Raw genomic sequence first — 21078 nt, 5'->3', positions numbered from 1 at the left:
GGCCGGGAGCCAGTATCGAACCCACGACCTCTGCACTGTGAGGTCGACGCACCAACCACTGGCCCACCGGGCCACCCCTACTCTTATTTAACAGGGGAAAAACAATTTTGCTTATATAATGACTGACACATGTATGAGAGCAGATTTAAAAATTCTTTCTCTATGATTTAGATTGAACACGGTTATTTGTGTCGTTCGGGTGGATGTGGATCTGTATACGTCAGTGATGGGGGGGATTTCCCCGACGCCAAACGCGTCTGTCACCGCTGTGCATTCACGCCGCACTCGCATATCATATTTGTAGCCGCATTTGGAAGAGGCCTGGTTCTAATCGCAGTACATCTGCCATGACGCATATCCCAACTGCAACGCTTGAGAGCAAAACCTTGGAGTTGTGTCACTTGAACCACGCAGCTGAAATCCAGCCGGTGTTTATTCACCAACCCGGAGCACAGGGTGCAGTGGAACCAGTGGCCGTATTCGTTTTATCTTTTTAAATGGGGCGGAGCCACCGCCACACAGTCTTGTTGTTTTTCGGGGGTGAGGGGGGCGGAGGGGCCACTACTGAAATCACCACTTTGCGGTTCACTTGAAACCGATGCCGGATTGTTAGCATCAAGCATCATCGACTGGCAGCGGGTGTTTTAAATGACGTGTTAAATGCTTAGTTTTTGTAATTTGTGTTAGTGTCAAACGGGCTTTTGCGCTCCTTCAAGTCCATGAAGGCCTCTCGTGTGGCTCCCGCGCCTCTTGTTCAAAGCTAAGTGCGTGTGACTCGCAGGCTCTGTTTTGAGAGTTGTATCCAGGCACTCGGGCCACGTACCACATCATCACAAGAGATATTTTTAAAAAGCATTTATTTTCTTATACCCTTTGGCATTCCACAAGCAAACATTTTCGCTCACTGTAATGTGTTCTCTTTTAGGAAAACTCCAGTCAGGGGAAAGTTATTTTTATGGCATCTATGTCATTGTTATTGCTTCTTGTCCCAAAAAGCAACTTTCTTAAGGCTTCTGATTTCCCTAAACGGTCCTCAGTGTTTGTGGTTACAGGGCGAGGCGGCATGGCCTAAAATTCACATTCGCATTCAAATTGAATACGTTGTGATATAAACTCAGCTGTAAAAAATATCATGGTAGCATTAAAATGGCTTGTAAAGTCCCTTCGCAAAACTGAATTGATTTCAAACAAAAACAAATTCTAAAATAACCGCAAAAAACAAACCCAATGTGTACAAAAAAAAAGCATGTGTATTATTTTAAATATTTAGTATACTTTATGTACTTTTGACCTTATATGCTTTTTGTCCTTGTCCTGTAACGCTGTTTCAGAGCCCGAAGCCTTCGGTTAAAAATGTACCGCACCACCTAAGCATTTATTTGGGTTTTTCGCGACATTTCACATTAGCTTAACGGTTAGCTTGACTTCTCTGCCGTCTCTTGTTCTCCCTTCCAGCTTGTTGTTTTTCATGTTTGATAAGGTTACTCCTCGTCGTGCTTCAGAGGTAGTCCTGCTTATCGCAAGTGTGGTTTACTCGCTGCCATGGAGGAGAAGGTCGGTTTGTAGACGTGGCAGTTGCAGCTCGCGTAGCTGTTTCGGCGCAAGTTAGCTCAGCGCCGACTTGCCTTCCCCCAGTCGTTTCCAAGCAGCCGGGAAAGCAGCGAGGATGAGTGACTGTTCGTCACACCGCGCAAAAATAAATAAAAAATGAAATAATGACATCTTTACTGACGAGCAACTACCTCCAAGGCCACAAGCGCTTGAAGCCATTTTCACAGAGCGGCAGATGCTCCAGATCTCTCTTGCTAGCCAAATTCATGCCATGTACTGCATACCCTGTGTACCCCTTTGGTCTGCACAACTCGTGTTTGTCTGTTTGACATAGTCAAGAGGATTTTTGGCCACAGCTTCTCCATGTGGCTCCGAAGCAAAGAATGGCCTCTTTATGTCGATAACGCCATGAAAAGTCATCACAGTGTCTCTTCTTTACTGTGCGATCCATGAGCCTCGAGGCAAAAGACTAAGCGACCCATTTGTTAGTTCATCGGGATGCGTTTTCCGCCTATTAACCATGCAGTCATATGCTTCCTTTGCAAGAATGCGTCGAAATGAACTGTGTGTATGCTAAAGTGGTACTGTGATCTTCAGGAGCACCCCCTGCACCCCCAAAAAAAGAATATAATATACACACACACGCACAATGTTGTTATCATTATTATTTTTTCCAATGGACTTTAGGTGATATAGACAAAACAGGTTTTGTGATAGAAATGTTGTGTGAGGCTTTGAACTGAACTGAAAGTGCAAAACACAATTATTTGCATTTCCGTTGTCCAACAGTAACATCTTGACTGATTTGTACAGTTCCGCTTTATTAAACGCAAACCGGTTTCTGAAACGCAAACCATCTGAACTGAACGGTATCACTGGCGCAAAAGTAAAGAGCTGTCGAATATGTTGGATCTTGCATTTTTTTTGCATTTCCATGATTAAAATATTCCAACGGTTTACAGTAATGTGATCGGTACTGTGCCACTTCATCGACCGAAAGCCAGACCGCCGTTAGTTACTGAGAGCGGTGTACGATAATGAACTGAAATGTACTGCTTGGCATAAACGCAGCGAGAGAGGGCCGTTATATCTGCTCATTTTCAAAATGAGCCAACGGTGCCACTTTATCAAAATGAACCGTACTTCTCAGTAGAAACAGCGGCTTTGTAATGTACGCTAGACACAGGGTTTGTTTTTTTTTCCTCTTTGCACTTTTTCAAACGTAAGCAAATCGCGGGTTTGCTGATCCCAACTTGGTGGAAATGGTCTTAGTGATCAGCCATTCTGTATTTTCTTCCCTCGGGACAATTTGTTATCTCTCGCATCGTCCACTGCCCGTACTTGTCCAGGCCAGGTCATATGCTAACCTCCCTCCCCTTCCCCAGACCTGTTTGGCGGTAATGCAGCCTAAGCCTTTTGTCGAGAAAGGCATTAGCCTCTCTTTGCAGCCGCGAGGGCTTTGTCATTCGGGCTCGGGAATGGCTCATCCAGATGGGCAATTAGTCATCGCCGAGTGTTTGTGTCCATGGATAGACGATGGCAGAGCCGCCGGTGTATGCGACTGACCTCGGGATCGCTGTGATTATACAGGGGATGACACCGATAGTCGTAATGAAGATCGAAGACGCGCGCTCCCGTATCGCCGACGCCATCTCATCTTTACACCTGGCTAGCCGGGCTTCCATCGGAGGTTTGGCAACATTTGTGGGCAGGGTAAAAAAAATATATATATGTTGTTTACTCCCAGTGAAGAAATAGCAGAGTGGAGGACAGAAGATGAAAGTTGTCTTTTGTACGTCCGCGGTCTAATGTAATTTCACAGTGATGACTCAACAAAAGCAAGAACATGTGCTCCCCTGAAGATTAAATGCTTGCTCTTAGCGCTAATGCTCATCATCACCTGCCTCAGAGAAAGAAAAACAACAGAGGGCCGCGTTGCCTGACTGGTGTTCGTGAGGATAATAAGGCGCCGAGGGGAAAGGGTGTTTTATTTCTTTTTTTCTTTTTTTTTTTGGGGCCTTTTCTGGCCTCTGGCAGACAAAACAAAAAGTTTCCAGCGCTGAAGTTCGGATTTGTCTTTGCTCACCTGGCGTACTTAGCGCAGTGGCAGCTCATCAACTGGCACCAATTGCTCAGTGGACATGTTAAAAGCCCATTTAGCGCCTGTGTGTACGTGTAGAGGCTTCAATATTTGTGTGTGTGTGTGTGTGTGTGTGAGAGAGAGAGAGACACGCTTGTGTCCAAACACATCTGCCTACCTTTAATTAGTTTTGCCTTGGCGTAGGGACCAACCAGTCTCACTGGTCTTTAATAACAGTAGACAAAGGGCATTTATCAAGGTAAGAATACACAATTGTGCATTTATTTAGCCAAAGTCACTTTGAAGTTTAATTCCAAGACTTCAGCGAAACATATTGGACTCTGGTGTGAATTGCGAATGCGCATAGTAACTGTGCTTCAAAAGTCAAACTGGCCATCACTGGCTGGTTTATTTTGTGCACAGTTTAAAAAATATGTATATTGGATACTGATACAAATTGTGTTAATTTTTTTCAGTTTTTAATAAATGCATTTTTTAATGTCTTGAATTTGTAACCCCCCCACCCCCCCACACATATTTTTATATTTCACTAATGAAGGGTTCGGTAAATGTGCATATGAACTGGTTGGGTTCGGAACCTCTAACAAGGTTAAGAGCCACTGCTCTAAAGGCTTTTTACTCCGCAAGTGTGTTTTGCCTTTTGGAGGGGGGGGGGGGGGGGTCACCAGTGCAAACACTTTCCTAGAAAAGTGGAACAGTGCGTTGATACCCTTCCATCGAAGAGGAAGCGCGACGTAGAAAAGTATCGAGTAGCTCCAGTACAATAAGAACATTTTCTATAGCACTTGTTCTCATTAAGGGTTATGGCCTACGTCAGCTGAAATCTATCTCAGCTGACTTTGGTTGAGAGGTAGTGTGAACTCCAGACTGGTGGTGAGTCAATTGCATGGCACCAATTGATGCAATCAAACGTTCGCACGTATGGACGATTTCGAGCAGGGATGCCCAAACATTTTGGACCCAAGATCGACTATTCGATCAACCAAGCTCCCGCGATCGATCCGTTACCGTGCACGCACATACACACGCACGCCATGATGAGCAACAGCCTGACACGGAGGCATGCCACTCACTTTTGCAGCCTGTTTACTATCGTAGCTCAAGCGTACCGTTTGAAAATGCTTCCCGCGGCCCTCTAGATTCCTATTTTTTGCCCATGTCCACGGTGAATTGTACACGAAACAAACTCCGAATGAGAATAGTGATAACGATAAAAGATATACCGCAACAACTCTGATCACAAGCTGCAATTGCCCGACTTCTGAGCGCTAACAACTTCCGGTGACGCAGGTCACGCGCCACCGTAGGTAAAAGATTTACCTGTTTTATTGTATTTTTTTAAAATACTTTTTGTGAAAATGAGACTGACAGGATGATTAGGGTGCAGCGTACATTAACACAAAAAATATATTACTAAAATGCACAAAAACGGTTGTTTGTTCGTTTTTCTCCTCTCCGCCCCTCGCGATCGACTTGGAAGCAGTCCGCGATCTACCGGTCGATCGCGATCGACGTAATGGGCACCCCTGATTTAGAGTCTTGACTCAGCGTGACATGCATGCTTTCGGATTGTTGGTGGAAGCCGGAGTAGCTGGACGCAAGAGCGTCACATAAACGGGGGGTAGCTTAGATCACAATTCAGGATTGACCAAATGCACATAAAGTCTTCAGACCTGAGCTCAGTGAACAGTGAGACCCATAAAGGACCACAGTGCGTACGACGTGAACATCGAGGGCTGCCATGGAGAGATTCTGGCAGCCCATCCCTTGAGAGTTCCACCTGTGTGCGCCTCGGCTTTGCCCCATTTAGTCTCAGTCTTTGGACGCACATACATGCGCGCGCGCGCCACCTGCCGACTTAGCCCCTCAGCTCTGTTGGCACGGCGGCAACAACAGGAGGGAGGGATCAGGTGGCCGAGGCTAACAGACGGAAGGGGAAGGTTAAGGGAGGGAGGGCCTGACAAATGAGACTTGTCAGGTAACATCCACAGATGTGAATGGACGGGTGGGGGGGGGGGGGCGGTGGGGGGGAACGTTCCGGGAGGGTGTCTGTCACCTCATATTGGGCCATCAGCAAAAGGAGAAAAGAAAAAAAAATCCCGCCCCGTTAGAAAGGAGTGCAGTCAGTCGGTCGAGGGGGAATGCGTTTTCAAGGAGGAGGTGACGGGGAAGCGATTGGAGTGTCTGTCTGCTCCTCACGACCGCTTATTATTCGGATTGAAGGGAGAGCGCCTCCGTCGAGCTGCTCGGGGATGCGTCTTCCTTCAATGGCTATGATCAAAAGGTGCGAGCAGCGCGAGGCAGAGTGCCAAAAAAGCAGGGTTGGAAATTTGGGTCACGCCTGTGACGTTTTGATTCAGACACTTGAGCAGGCGAATGAAAAATGCAAACCGGTGGACGCAATTTGAGTGAATTTCCGTCATCCCCATATGGAACAATGTGCTGCCTCTGGAATGGCAGTTGGCAAAAGTTGGTGTACTTCATGCAGCATGCGACACAGATGTGAAGCATTTCAAAACAACGTGGCTTTTCCTGCCGATACCAGCCACCGATACTTCAGACCAAAAAAAAAAAAAAATCTGACATTTAGTAAGATCCTTCTCGGCATTTGCTGCCTCTGTACCGCAGCAGTTTGACACGTCAGCGAATCATCTGCATCAGATATCGAGGGTTTTTGTTTTGTTGTTTTGTTACTGTGTTAAATGAAATGCTACAGTACTCGAGGTGTCAGTACTCTGTAGCTTTGAGTACTCAAAAAGTGAATACTCACATCGGTATGGGGCTAAAAAAAAAAAAAAGAAAAAAAAAGGGGGTTTGGAACATCCCGACTCAATATGAGTTCAGTGATACACAGCAGAGAAAGTTTGACCCGAAGGTTTTTACTGGAGTATCTTTACGAGATGTGTGCGTTTTTTTTTAATTTTTTTTTTACATTGTACCGTAAGCACGGACAATTTCCCCACATGGGATCATATTTCCACTGCGACTCTTAATTGCCTCAGCGTAGCGAAAGGTCTTATAAAATGGAGGGATTCTCTCAGCGGCAGCGAACGCCGCCCCCCCTCCCCCCTCCCCTCCCCCTTGCAGCTCTTCCCGCCAGTCGGGCGCATGCAAATTGACTTGTTCAAATAAAGCAGTGTGACAAGCCATAAAAAGTCTGCGCACCAGTTCAACTTTTTGGGTGGGATTGGCTGCGCGAAAACTCTCGTCACCGGCGAAGAATGCATCAAGCGAACCCGACCAGATTAAACGGAGCCCGCGCCGACCGGGCGGCTCGCAGCCATCGTCACACGTTTGTGTTTCTCATTGTCGCTGGAAGGCTCGCCATTTGTGTTCCCTCACCCCCCCCCCCCCCCCCCGCCTCCCCACCCCCGCCCCTCTTTTTGTTTTTCCTCTCGCTTCTGGCCAACGATTGATAAGACCCAATCCCTGACAATGCTTGGCACAAGATTGGCGCTAGCAGTCGTGCCGTTGCCGGTGCATTGTGCACGGGCGCGTGTCTGTTCGGCCCTGGTGGACGAGGGAGATGGGATGCGGCTCACGTCACTGTTTATCTTACCTCTTCCAATTCCAGATGGCTCTCAGCAGAAAGAATGCGCTTCTTTCCGCTCTCTTGCCCCCCCCCCCCCCCTCCCCTCCTCCAATTCTCATTTCCTCCCTCACCTCCACCTCGCTGGCTGAAACTCTGTCCGGGGTGCAGGATTGGTTTCAAGTCCTGAACCTGCCAAGAAGACAGACTGGGTCTTGAGTGGGATTCTCAGATCTCTCAGAATCGCGTGTGTGTGTGTGTGTGTGTGTGTGTGTGTGTGTGTGTGTGTGTGTGTGTGTGTGTGTGTGTGTGTGTGTGTGTGTGTGTGTGTGTGTGTGTGTGTGTGTGTGTGTGTGTGTGAGAGAGAGAGAGAGCATATGTCAGAGTGATTTGTCCTTGCTTGGTGAACATTTTCTAGACGTGAATCACAATACGTTGCCGGACGGCAGCGCGTACGAGGAGACTTTTACACTTTTGTTTTAAGGTCAGTCAATCATCCCGTTCTCATCTCGAACAACAATTGAGTCAGCCGGGCTTATGGACGCGCTCGGCCCGTCTGGCCCTGATGGACGCTCCCGCCCGTCCCAGCAGCAGGAGATAATCACAGCGTGTCAGCCTCCACCGATCTAAAGCCTTATCGGTGTCTGCCCGCAGCCAGCCTGCCATAAATAACCGCGGGGACGCACATTTTTCTTTGTTTTCCCACAGTCCTGAGGGAAAGAATTTGTCTGCGTGCCGAGCCTTCACCTGCATACCAATGCCGACGTGAGCCGCAATATTCCGAAGGGCGGACTAACGTCCGGAGATGTTGTGTGGCGCCGTCGGTGGTGTCGCCGTTTGCATAGATGAACAATTCTCACTCGCCGTGCCTCTTCCAGTTACCCTGTGAGTTATGGTTCACGGTATACTCGGCCTTGGGGCCTGTTTATTTAAGACTCGGCCTTGGAGTCTTTTTTTTATTTTTTATTTTTATTGGAGACTCGGCAATATTCAGTGCTGCCTTCACAACCTTTGAGTCATTACTACCATGAGAACGCCACTCTCAGACCCGCAACCCATAAATACGCGGGATTTCAAGAGGCTGCCGTCAAGAGAAATCCACCTGAAGCTGCTTTTGATTTACTCGTGTACGCCGCTCACTTGACGGGTCTCCACCTATCAGCAGTCACTCGCTCAACTCGGCATTCTTACGGTGCTTTCGGGGGCACTTTGGTGGACACGATGAACCGGCCCAAAATTCAGTAACTGCGACTGAAAACATCAGTCCGTAGAAACGCTCGGTTTTCTTTGGTCAGTGTGGTTTTCCAGCTAAAACGAATACGCCTGCGATCTGAGCCCACCAAAAATCAACACATCCCACAGGGTCCGTACGGGTCCTTAAAGTTAATAAAAATCCATAAGAATGTTCTTAATTGTCCTTAATTTTCAGGGAAAGATTCTAAAATCAATAAAAATCCTTAAAAATTAACCTGCCATGTTCATTTCATTTGTGTGTCATTTCCCCCCACCCTTCCAATCAATAGTTTTGTCGAAAAATTCGCCTGGCGCCCTTCCCCCCCCTCAAACCCTGCTGTCGGGCTACATGCCTTGCCGGTTTCCGCTCTGCTTTTCCCGCCATCTCCGATCAGTTCCGACGATGATCACGTGATCACTTCGGGTCATTTCGGGGAACAACAATAGATCGACGCCATGCTGGGGCAGCGAATGGATGGTTTGGTTGCCGGCTCTGCAAACAATTACCGTATTTGGTAATTGTATGCCGGGGCAATGCTATTTTCAAGTGGCGTGGCTGGACAAGCCGGAGTTCCGTGATTGGGTCGGAAAAGGCCTATTTTCATTATATAACATATATAGCTACGAATGGAGAAAAGGTCCTTAAAAATTGTGAAATTAGCCCTCAAAAGTCCTTAAAAGGTCCATAAATAAAAAGCACCAGGAATGGTCACCTGCCCATCGCAGGGCCCGTTATCGACAGACAACCATTCGTACTCAGCTTCACAACGATGGACAATTCGGTCTCGTCATTGAACCGAACAGCCATGTTTTGGGAATATAGGAGGAAGCCGGAGTATCCCAAGTGGAAAAACACGTGGGCGCCACACAGAGCGGAGATTTGAATGCGGAACCTTATAACTGTGAAAGAAAAAAAAAAGTGACTGCTTCCTATGGTTATATCAGACGCTAAGGAGCCGCACCAAATGCGAAACAATTCACGGTGAATCAAGATAAATTCATCTGGAGAGGGAATTGAAAGCTTCCCGTGACCGTTCCATCTCCAATGTGCGTCCCCGTTTTAGGATTGCCGTTGCTAATCAGACTGGGAAGAAAACGGATGAGCATTGGAGCACGTGAAAACTGCCTCTTATATTCATATACAGTATCTGATGAATAAAGATATCTGTCAAATAAATAATTCGATCTGTCGCTGGCTCATTTAATGAGACAAAGCAAATGGGGTCCGAACGGCTTGGTGGTTCTGTTCCGTGTCTGTGCCCCTTAAAGGCACTTGAGACTATGTGTTCTATATCAGTGGTCCCCAAGCCTCGGGATGCGGACCGGTATCAGTCCGTGGGTCATTTGATACCGGGCCGCACAAAGAATAAATAACTGATATGACTTCCATTTTATTCATTTCGGAATCAGTTTTGTTTTGAAAAATTACCAAATGTGGCGATGGTGAGTCGTATTTTTCATGCACTTTGTATTTGCGGTGTATCTTATTTTGAAGGCGCGTTTAAATGTTACCATAGTGCCCATTGAGTGTTTTGCGGCCAGATAGGACGTTCTTTGTGTCATGATTCGTGTTTATTATTATGTTACGAAAATAGCACCATTTTCATGCAGGTCATATCATATTATTTGGTTATATTTATCCGCCACATCATAAAAGGGCGGTTCCTGAAAATATTGTCTGACATTAAACCGGAAAGCTTGGGGACCGTTGTTCTATATGACTTAAAAAGGCTTTTTCATGGCCATTTTTTTTTCCCGTTGTGCAGTACCTTTTTTTGATCTCCCACCGAGAATGGAAGATAATTAGTTCTGGTGCGCACACCACTCTTGTCTTTTTTTTTTTTTTCTTTTTTAAAGAAGATGAATTAAAAAGCACTTCCCACTGATGGTATTTCTTCAACCAGGTTCTAATTCAGAAGCATTTTATGCACTCTTTGTCTCGTCAGTTCTTTTTTCTTCCCCCTCCAAAAAAAGAAAAGTCTTTTTTTAATCTCTTCCGGCTCGCTCACCATACGTCTTTATGAAGTTATTTTCTTTCCAAGTGTCCACTGTGCTAATTGTGGCCTAATGGTCGGCCCTTGTAGCGGAGAGTGATAAAAGCAGTTGGCGGTTGGGCATGCCGCCTTTCCTGCGCCGGCTGATGACTTTGTCTCGTTAATGCTCCCCGCTCGGATACAAATGGACGGCGGTTATTGCATCAGGAGAGGCAGTCGGCCTGTCAAAATAGCCCTCTCGTACGGACAAGAGGGATAAGGAGCGATGGCTAAAGTGCGAGCGAATATATTCTGGAGAGGCAATTTCACGAGGGGGGGTAAAAAGCACAGCGCAATTATGAAATGCAGCTTTCAGTTTCCATAATGGCCGCTTCTCCACAGGCTATATATGGAGCCGTGAACTACTGTTGTTGGGTACACGCCGGCCTCCAAATTCCTTTAGCGAACTAAAGCAGTTTTTCGAGAAGAAAGTCTTCTGGTTGCTGAATTAGTTTCTGAGTTCATGCTTTGAATGTGTCATAAGACCATCTGTCAGAATTGGACACCATCGTTGAAGATGATTTTGACTGTTTCGACCCGTTTCATATACTTGTTTTTTTTTTTTTTAAAATTTCATTTTGTAATTTAATTTTTAAAAATTGTTTTGGATGACCTGTCAAAAAAAAAAATCATACATTCATTTTCAACAGCGCTTCTCCTGAACAGGGTTGCGGGGTGGTGCTGGAGCCGGACGACACCCTGAGCTTGCTTGTCCATCAGCGCCGCTGCTCAATAGATTTTCCGTTTTCTTTCCGATTGGTCTAATTCAACATCATGTTGTTCACATTTTGAGATTGTTCGACCAAGACGACACCGTAATAAATTAATCGAGTGACCATGGTGGGGCTTCACAAAGGTAGTTCTCGGGGAGCAGTGGCCACTCGGCTTGCAGCGTCCCTGAGTTGGATCAGCGGGTTGCAATGGAGGTATCAAGGGACTGGAAGAGCCATAGAAAGGCATAGAACTAGAAATCCTTGAAAATGAAAAAATAAATAAATAAAGAGAAAATGGTTGCCATTCAGCTCTTTGTGGGAGAAAAGCAAGTGCAAAAAGTACTGCAATGTGGAGCACTTAAGCGTTAAAAAGTTTAGAAAAGGTCAAATTAAATTCACCTGGAAACGTTGGAGCGCATTCCAGATTCATTTTGAAATCTCTCCCATAAGCCAAATATCCCATATATATACTGTATATATTTTTTTTGCGTAGTGTATTTGTATTTAACGTAAAATCGACCTTGCATCGGTGTACAATTGAATGCGGCGATCCCATCGCTGTCTTCATGCAGGATCATGATCTTAATTTAACTTTCCATCTGTCTTCTTAAAAATGTGAACTTTTTATATATGGATACATAATATGGGCGGGCCGGTGGTCAACTGGGTAGTGCGTCGGCCTCAAAGCACAGAAGTGCAGGGTTCGATTCCGGCTCCGGCATTCCTGTGTGGAGTTTGCACGTTGTCCCATGTGCCTGTGTGGGTTTTCTCTGGGTGCTCTGGTTTGCTCCCACATGGCAGGTTAATGGAGCAACATTTTGAGGCATGTCTTAGGTTTTTTTCCCGCAGTTTTTCAGTTGTTGCTGTTTTTTTTTTTTGTTTATTTTTTTGCCATTAGCTTTTTTGCCGTTTGCGCACCAGATGGTTGAAGCTGACGGTCAACCGCTCTCAAAGTTGCTGAATATGCCAGTTACGTTCATGAAAATGGCTTCATTCTTCATTGTGATGGGCTGGTTTGAATCCGACAGACCTTATGAGTTATTGAGTGGCGGCCCCAGGTGATAGTGTTGCGTTTTCTTAAATTCCAGAGCTTGCTCAAGGCACCGTGTGCGTGTTTTTGTTCAGAGTGGCCCGGCGATCGGCAGACAACCAGGAAGTGAGTGCGGTGGGTTTGTGTGCTCCACCTGTGGGATAAAAGACACTCAATATAAAAAATAAATAAATACAAAAAAAAACCCTACACACACAACCCTCCAGGAAAGAAGCAATAGATACATTATTGATATTTTAACGCTGCTACAAGCAAAGACAACACGGCCGATTAGCACACATGCTGATGGTGAGGCAGCTTGTGGCCGTGTAGAGTTTCCTCCTTCCTGACTCGCTGATACCAGAACCAGACGCCACTGGAATGTTACACTGCTTTAAATCAGCTCGTGTGTTTGACAGAGTTGGAAGCTGGATTTGGAGGGGTTCGGTGGTGGTGGGGGTGGGGGGTGTTCAATAATTGCCAAGAGCAATTATGCATAAAACATTAGTTTCAAAACGAGAAGTGCGTATTTCAGTTTTTGGCAAGCGGCAAACGGCTCATGTTCCGCCTTCTTAGTTTACATGACAATCGAGAGGCCCTCGTAGACCACCGGCCATCTTTTACAAAAATGTCTCCAATGTAATCACGACATGCCTGCTGTGGCTTTTCTTTTCAGAACACCAAGGCAAAAGTATTGGGACATTATGGAAGTGCACACCCAAACACCCGCGCGCACACAAATAGACGTTTGGAGTGCGTCTGGAGAAACATTTTCTCCGTTCCGTCCAGACTTTGTGAGCTCGGCCGACCCGAGAGAAGCCCGAGGCTCGTCCTCCATCTTCCAACTGCGGCGCAGTGGACATGGAGAGCATAGGGCCCGTCACAGGCTGTTCCCACCAAGCCGGACTTTGCTCCACGATGCCCTCCAAATTAAGGTTTTAAAAGAAAAGATTTAATCATATAAAAGACATCTAAATAATGCTTAACAATAAAAGACAGAATAAATACAGCGAGTAATGCTTATTTGCCTTATTTGGTGTGCATTCTGTGCGCAGACCAGCTCATTTATTTTAAGCGACCAATCCCAAACTTTGTCCGCTTCAGAGAAAAACAAAGACCATTGAAAGCAATTTAATCCCAACCTCTAGCTCGGCACACACTAGATCGTTAATTGTAGGTTGTACAAAACGACTATTTTTTTTAATTAAAACTTTTTTTGTGTGGCGGGAAAAAAAAGTCACACTTGGGGGACACGGGGGGGGGGGCAATTTTACCATGTAATTATGATAGCAGGCCTTGCATCTTGCACACCTCGTCGAGAACAGTCGAACAGCTCTGGGAGTACATGCGCTTTAAAATCCTCTTTAAAAAAAAAAAAATCCACAACTCTTAAATATGTTGTGGCTTTGAGTTAATAGGCAAGTAGCCGTCTGATAGATTTTTTTATTTTTCACTCCTGGCATCATTTGCATCAGCAAAACACAAAAGTAGAACCGTGACCGCACTTGCGCACGGAAATGTGCTTCTTTCTTTTCTGATGATGATGTTTTTGCAAAGATCTGGCAGCGCCCTGTGAATTTACTCTCCCAGACAGCAAAGTGGTGGGACCCAATGTCTTAGGGTTGGGGGGAGGCTAGACCCCCCCCCCCATCCCCCCCAACAACCCCTCCCCGGTGATGCACGTGCTGCTACGGCAGATCCAGTGAATGGATTTATTCGAGCAGACGGCTTCATAAAGGTCTGCCCCCCCCCCCACCCCACTGGGCCCTCATCAACGGCTCAGTGCAGTCGAGCACCTCAGGACTTTATTCTCGCAAGCGACAATAGCCACCCCCGTTCTGAGCTGAAGGCGGGCGAGGGTGGGCGGGGGGGGGGGGGTGTTGCCAAAACTATGCGGACTTGAAGAAACAACCATCGGCAGGGACCGGGGGGTTGAAGGGGGTCATTCAGGAAATAATGAGGTGAAGTGCAGCAGTCAAGGAGAAGCTGTCACTCACCGAGGGGGTGCTGATTGTGAGTCTAAGTGCCTCTCAACTAAACAACTAGTCAGCCTTGTACGCAAGAAACGAGGACTCCATTTGCCGGAGACACCCTTCGCTTTCTTCCTCTCCATTAAGAACCACGCCGAGCCTAATCCAACATCTGTCCGACACGTCACTTCATTTGGCACGTCTCTCCCGCCGGCAACCTTCTCCGCCTCCTTCCGCCCCCCCCCCCCCTCCTCCTCCCACGCCGCCTTCGGTTGCCGTCGCGGCAGCTGAACGATTTCCTCTCACCGGGAGGCCCCCGACGAGTCGCCGTGGCAGTGTCAAACGAGGCTCCTATTTAAGCTCATTAAATGTTTCCAAGAGAATAGGAAATCAATGGTGCATACCGGTGCGCGAGAACTTTTCTCTTGATTCAATTTCCCCCTCCCCTCCCCCGTGTAATGTTCGGGGGGCGGGGGGGATGAAGTCCGCCTGTGAATTTGACCGCTTCAGAGGTATTTTCAGAGGCGGGAATGAGAAATGTAGGTTGAGCAACAGAAGACTCGCTGTCCACGCTCGTTGGTGTCGAAAGCGGTTGTCTGGCTGGCTTCATTGATCACAGTGCGCCAAGCTGTAGTGACCGTGTGAACGCACGCCCTCAGACATCGTCTCGCTTTGGTGACTTTTGTCTTGAAGGAGCGGGTGAATAAATCTCGGCAGTTTGTAGTTTGAGTTCCTTGACGTTGTCAGGTGACTTTGCCTCTTCCGGGCCCTGGCACGCATTTGTGCTCATTTTTGTATCGGGCCGTGTGAACAAGCTTGTTTAGACTTGAAGCTGTCACATAAACAAAACCCGCTATTGTGTCAACGGTTGCCTTGAGAAACCGTTTTCGAGGTTGTCGGCGCCTTCCGCAGACCATTTCAGCGCCGCCGAGCTTTGAACGCATGCCGACCTTCGACGTTTGAGTTTTAGCTGTACTTTGACATCGGGCCTAAACAAAATTCTTCGGTGGTAATTTTCCCACACGAGGATGGTTTGGATTTTCTCATGTTTTCCTCTGCCGCTTTGCTTCATCCAGGATGTGTGGATGGCTTTTTGTTTTATTAAGGCTCCGTGTGTGTGTGTGTGTGTGTGTGTGTGTGTGTGTGTGTGTGTGTGTGTGTGTGTGTGTGTGTGTGTGTGCGTGGCAGGGCAGTGTGCCATTTAAGACGGTGCCTAGGGGCTCAGCACACCGTCTATGGAGCTGTTGTAATTGCTCCATCGGGGCCTTGTCTCTGGCTCAAAGTCTGTCGCCATCACTCGCCTCTCACTCTCTTTCTCTCTGTCGCTCTTTGGCCTCCCTGTCTCCCCCCCCCCCCAAAAAAAAAAACAACCCTGACATCCCACTACCCCATCTCATTGTAGATGATCCCCACCTGCCCAATGTGCAGCGTCCCCTTCTGCACTCCCACACATGCTATCTGCTTTCTTTGGTCCAATTGAATGGTCACGTGCAAAAACATTTTAGAAATAAAAGTACCATCCAGGTTCTCGGCGGACAAGAACTCATGTCCGGGGGCGGGGCTTACTCTGAAGCATTATGGATGTAGAAAGTTGCAGCTTCTCAGCAAGCAGAGCATCGAACTTTTCTGTCGGTCCGAGAAACCTGTGATAAATGGCTGGAAGCCGTACATCTCAACTGATCAATACGCCCTCTTGCTCCGAGAAGAGCATATGACCCCAACGCCCTCCCCGCCGTCTTATAATCTTCCACTTTATTTGTGAACTTTCCCTTCCAATTCATGGCATCAATGGGCCCATTGATATTTCATCCTCGGCTCGTTTTGAATAAAAGGCCAAGCCGGTGCTTGTCCGGCCATCCGCGACAACAGCAATTGCCGCGGCGGTGACAAAGCCCACGCAAACATTGCATTTAGCCTGATCGAAGTGCTATAATCAAAAGATGAGGCGTTTGAGGTTTCCATCCATCGGCTGGCGCAAAAAGAGATTTACCGTGACGACCGCCGAGCGCGATCACTGGGAGGAACGCATTCGTTTGTGTGGCTCTTTTTGTTCGTATGTTGACATGAAGGTCAAAGTCATCCGTGATTTGTTGTTGCGGTGGTCATGCTTGTGACATGTTGATGGTTGATGTCATCTGAACAAGAGCATGGTGGATCCTGGATGCCAAGTCATGATTGGTGTTTTGGGCTCCGCTGTATTTTCCATCCATTCATCCATCCTTTTTCTGATCCGCTTTATCTTCACGAGGGTCGCGGGGCACGCTGGAGCCTTTCCCAGTTTTCTTCGGGCAGTTGGCGGGGGAATCGCTGAACCGGTCGCCAGCCAGTCGCAGGGCACACACAGACGAACAACCAACCGCGCTCACACTCACACCTAGCGACAATTTGGTGTGTTCAATCAGCCTGCCATGAATGTGGGAGGAAATCGGAGTACCCGGAGAAAAGCCACGTAGGCACGGGGAGAGCATGCAAATTCCACACAGGAAGGCAGGAGCTGGAATCGAACCCGGTACCTCTGCACTCTGAGGCCCCTGCTGTATTTTATCTTGTTTGCTTCGTACTACGCCAATTTTGTAATTTATGGAAACCACGATCATCACAGAGGACAAGTTGTGCATGTAAATCACAATTCAATAAGTGCATTAGACACCTTACTGCATTTTTTTTTTCAAACTTGTATGAAAATGTTTTTTCTAAATGTATTTATTTTTTTTAAATTTCTGCTGCAATCTGACTGTCCGCAAAACAACATGTTTGGACTGCCCCGCGCTCCCCAACGATGCTTGGCAGGCACCATGTATGTGCGTATTGCCGAAAGGCCAAAATCCATGGGGAAAAAATACTTTTTTTTTTTTCTTCCAAAATAGCCTTGTTTATTTGGACGCGTCCGCAGTTCACTGTTGCGAACGCACGCACACTTTTGCTCCCCAGACCGCAAAGATTTGTACTCCCCAGTGCATCGTGTCATAAGAAGCATGTCATAAATCCGACATGTTGTTTTTTGGATTGGTACTTCTTCCCTTGACGAGTCTTTTTTTTTTTTTTTTTTTTTTGACATGGAGAGCATAGTGAAACATTCCCGCTGCTACTTGTGCAGCTCTGCGGGCGCTTCTGAGCTATCCATTATCACCTCTGCTCCCACGCCTTTGATCTCCCCCTCTGATGGCTTGTTGTCTCTGTCCCACACACACACAAAAAAAGCACATTCTCAGCCTGGTAATTGCGTGTCTGAGAGTCACACCTGTGTTGGAGGTTGGGGGTACTTGTACTTCGGGGTTGTACGGTGACCCCTGCACTCAATCGCGCCGAAGCCCTCCTCGCCATCAGCGCTGGGTGTAAGCCCCCCGGGAGTACCGGTGTGAACAAGTTGATTGGGTTTATCTGTAACCTTGAGCTTCACCCCCTCCTGTGTGTGCGTCGTATGTGCGAGTGTGTCTCACATACCGCTACCGTGTCTCCTCATCCTCTCCTCCCTTTCTCCTTGCAGAAACCCTTAATGAAGCCGGGGGTCAGCGGCAGCGTCCAACTAATTGGACCGAGTTTGCCCGGAGCTCTGGCTGCCGGTGATTGAAGTGTCAAGTAGGGTTGGCCCGACGTCAGCCTCTCCCTGAGTGAGTAGCACCCACAGCGCATTTTATTTTCACTTACACAGCCCGTGTGTTGTCCTCAGAGTGTCCTTCCTTTGCGTCCGTGTGATGTCTCACAACCGGAGATTCTTGCAAAGTGTTCCCATTGCTTCCAGCGTTTGTATTCGAGTATCACAGCGAATAAACGGGAAACAAGCATGACGGCCGCGTTTCCTCATTTTAATATACAGTAGAAAATCACATGGTACACCCATAACAAAACAATTCACAAAAATCATACACAGTTCCAGACCCACCTGTGCTCGTTAAAAATGTATGATGTAGAGAGACCGTATTTAGCGTATTTGAATTTTTTTTAATTTTCATTCATTTTACAATCTGCTGTTTGGGAACTCAAACAAGACACCGTTTTTTCAAGCACATTGACAACTGTGGCTCTCCTTTCCCAGATGTGAGTGCATCACACCAAGAAAATACCCTGGAATAAAAACAATAATTCCACTATATTTCTCTGACAGACAAGTACCGTATTTTCCGCACTATAAGGCAAATCGGAGTATAAGGTGCACCCTCAATGAATGGCCGAATTTAAAACTGTTTTCAAATATAGGGCGCACCGCATTTGTAAGGCGCATAGAATAGACGCCACAATAGTGGCTGCGGGTGCATTATGCATCCACTAGATGGAGCTATGCTAATGGGAATACAATGCAAAACAATACGGCTTTATTTCTATAGCGCTTTCACAAACGCTGTAGCTGCAATGAAGCGCTTTACAGAACATTTAAAATACTACATTCAAGAACTCAGAATATTGATCCATATGTAGGGCGCATCGGATTATAAGGCGCGCTGTCGGCGGTTGAGAAAATGGAAAGCTTTTAGGTGCGCCTTATAGTGCGGAAAACACGGTACATATGTCGCACCCAAAAATGGAGCGATGTTGCGAGGCGGCGGCAACACAAGGCAAGGCACCTTTATTTATATTATTTTCATACATGTGCTTTGCATAATTAAAAATGCATTTACAAACAGACAAATCACAGACATTTCAAGAGAAAAGAAATAAAAAGTCACTTGCTAAAATGACTAAAAAAAGAACATGCAGCGCGGTAGGTGAATGGCCACGTCGCGTGGCAAACACTGTACAGTGTGCTGAAAGAATGCTGATCTCGTCCCGGTGTACTCATACATTTATTTACCAAGTGTGTGCATGCCATGACTTAGGCTCTCCGATGGTATGCCCAGGAAAGAACGTTGAATTATTCTGCGTGTCAATAGATGTCACTGGCATTGACAGATACAGTACATTAGTTGTCGTAGGTAAATCATCATTTTCAGACCAATTAAGTGAAATTTGTTAATTTCCCCAGGCAAGTCTGATTATCATGTCACATTAATGTACTGCGGCACAGGGGATGGGGGATCACTGCATTATAGAGACGTTTATGCGACGGTGTTATTTTTTTTTTTCCTGAAAAAATGTCAGCTGCAATTAATGACCAATCGTCAATTAAACTGACTTTGTCATTGCTCCGCGTACAAATATTTGGGTCTCTGGAGTGCTCCCCCTCCCAGCCATCAAGTGTGAAATGACACACACAAGCGAAATTTTGTTTCGCACCATATGTCAGAAAATGTCTCTGAGTAAGCCATTCAGATTAGGGGCCCGGTGTAAAGTCTTGTTCTTCAAATGCATCCATGACCAGCCCCCGCCACCCTCTTGAAATCCACTTGCATCACAATTTGTCTGAATGTCCATATATTTTTTTTAGATTATGTCAGGTACATTACCGCGGGGCAGTTATCGCAGTGTGTTGTGAAATAGGATATGTTATTCTAGAACCATAATCGTTACTTAAAGATGGCTTCAATATTGAGTTTAATGTATTTATGGCATCAACCTTGTAATGGCGTCGCAGCCTGAAGTATCCGACTTGTCAGTCTGCCTTTGTTGCATCCATCTGTAGCGATGGATGAATTAGCCTTTACTGATTCCGTTTTCAATGGTAGCGAGGGTATGAAATCAAATGAATCAGACCTCCAAAGTAAAGTTTTTGAATCGGCACTCTGTTTTGTAAACAGACCGGTAACATTTTTGAACTATTGGATTCGATAGTTCAGCACGCTCAAAATGTAAATAGTGCAAGATTCTTCTCCTACAAATCTCTTCCCTAGCGTTTATGTTTCTATTGGTGAAACGTTGCCAATTGCCACCTTTTGATATGATATCAAGTTTACCTTATGTTATATCATATAATACAGATTAGATGATGATACTTTTCACCTAAGGCCTGTCACCTCAGCTAACATGTGGTGATGTGCTACTTCTGTCCTATGTAGCTATATGTTAATTTTATACAATTTCCCTGTTATTTTGCCATTCATAGTTGGTGACTTTCCATTCTAACGCGGTTTCACTCTTTGTGACAAAGCGTACAATGTCGCCCAATCACTTATTTTGGTGTTTCACGTGTGCATGTCTGTCATGAAAAATTAGCAATTAGCTTGGCTTCTCCCGTCGTTCACCTCCGTCCTCGTTTCAAAATAACGATGCTAATCAGAAGTGTAATTTATGGGCTGCCACAAGGGTGACGATTATTGACGTGTGATGTGTTGACACTTGGGCGCGAAGCGAAAGTGCGGCTCCGCATCATGTTAGCGAGCTAATCGTAGCTTGCGGGGATCTGGGGTGGCGCAAAATAGCGTCCGCCTAGCATTCCGAACGGATTCATGTTGAGTTTTACGCGTGTACTTCAACTGGGATGTTGGTGGGGCCAATTAAGGTGCTGATTGTGGCATCCTGGCTCTCTATGTAAAAGAAAGGACACATTAGTGGCAATAATCCAACTTTGCTTTTGTTACGGGTAAAAAGCTAGCGTTATGGCTCCATCCCTCATCCAAATGCGCGTTCATATGCGTGGAGAGTATAAAATGAGCCTTCCAGGACACAGGTGGAGGTCCGCGCGCCACACGTTGTCCCTGTTTCACCTAATTTGACATGGCCCACTCGCTCCACGTGAGCCCGCAGAGGGATTGAGGCAATTAACCACGATCGCCCATCCATCACTCGGCAGGACACACACACGCACACACACATCCGCACAAAATACAAACAAAACACATCATCTTCGCCAGTTCTTATTTCACATCTCCCCACAGTCCTAGTCATGGTCTCGCTACATCACACTTTTGTGGTGTGTGGGGTGCCTCTAATTAGTCTTTCACCCCCTCCCCACCGCCGCCACCCCCTTTCTTTTCCACGCATTAAGGCAGTTGTGGCTCCTCTTGTTTCCAATTTCTTATCTTGTCTTCCGTGGACCACACAGTG

At 46.6% G+C, this 21078-nt stretch overlaps 1 protein-coding gene across 1 annotated transcript in view; it reads left to right on the top strand.

Moving 5' to 3' along the window:
* plxnb2b (plexin b2b) overlaps positions 1-21078 on the top strand; it is a 178955-nt gene that overhangs the window by 24894 nt on the left and 132983 nt on the right. The window contains exon 2 of the mRNA XM_086108318.1: positions 17648-17771. The gene's annotated coding sequence lies outside the window, so the exon portion shown is untranslated. The remainder of the gene's footprint in view (positions 1-17647; positions 17772-21078) is intronic.

The sequence above is a fragment of the Hippocampus guttulatus genome, chromosome 4 (genome assembly GCF_054856545.1).
Source record: "Hippocampus guttulatus isolate MCC_2025c chromosome 4, RoL_Hgut_1.0, whole genome shotgun sequence".
Taxonomy (NCBI): domain Eukaryota; kingdom Metazoa; phylum Chordata; class Actinopteri; order Syngnathiformes; family Syngnathidae; genus Hippocampus; species Hippocampus guttulatus.
The sequence above is the reverse complement of the archived record's forward strand: the minus strand, read 5'-3'. Positions and strand labels throughout refer to the sequence as shown.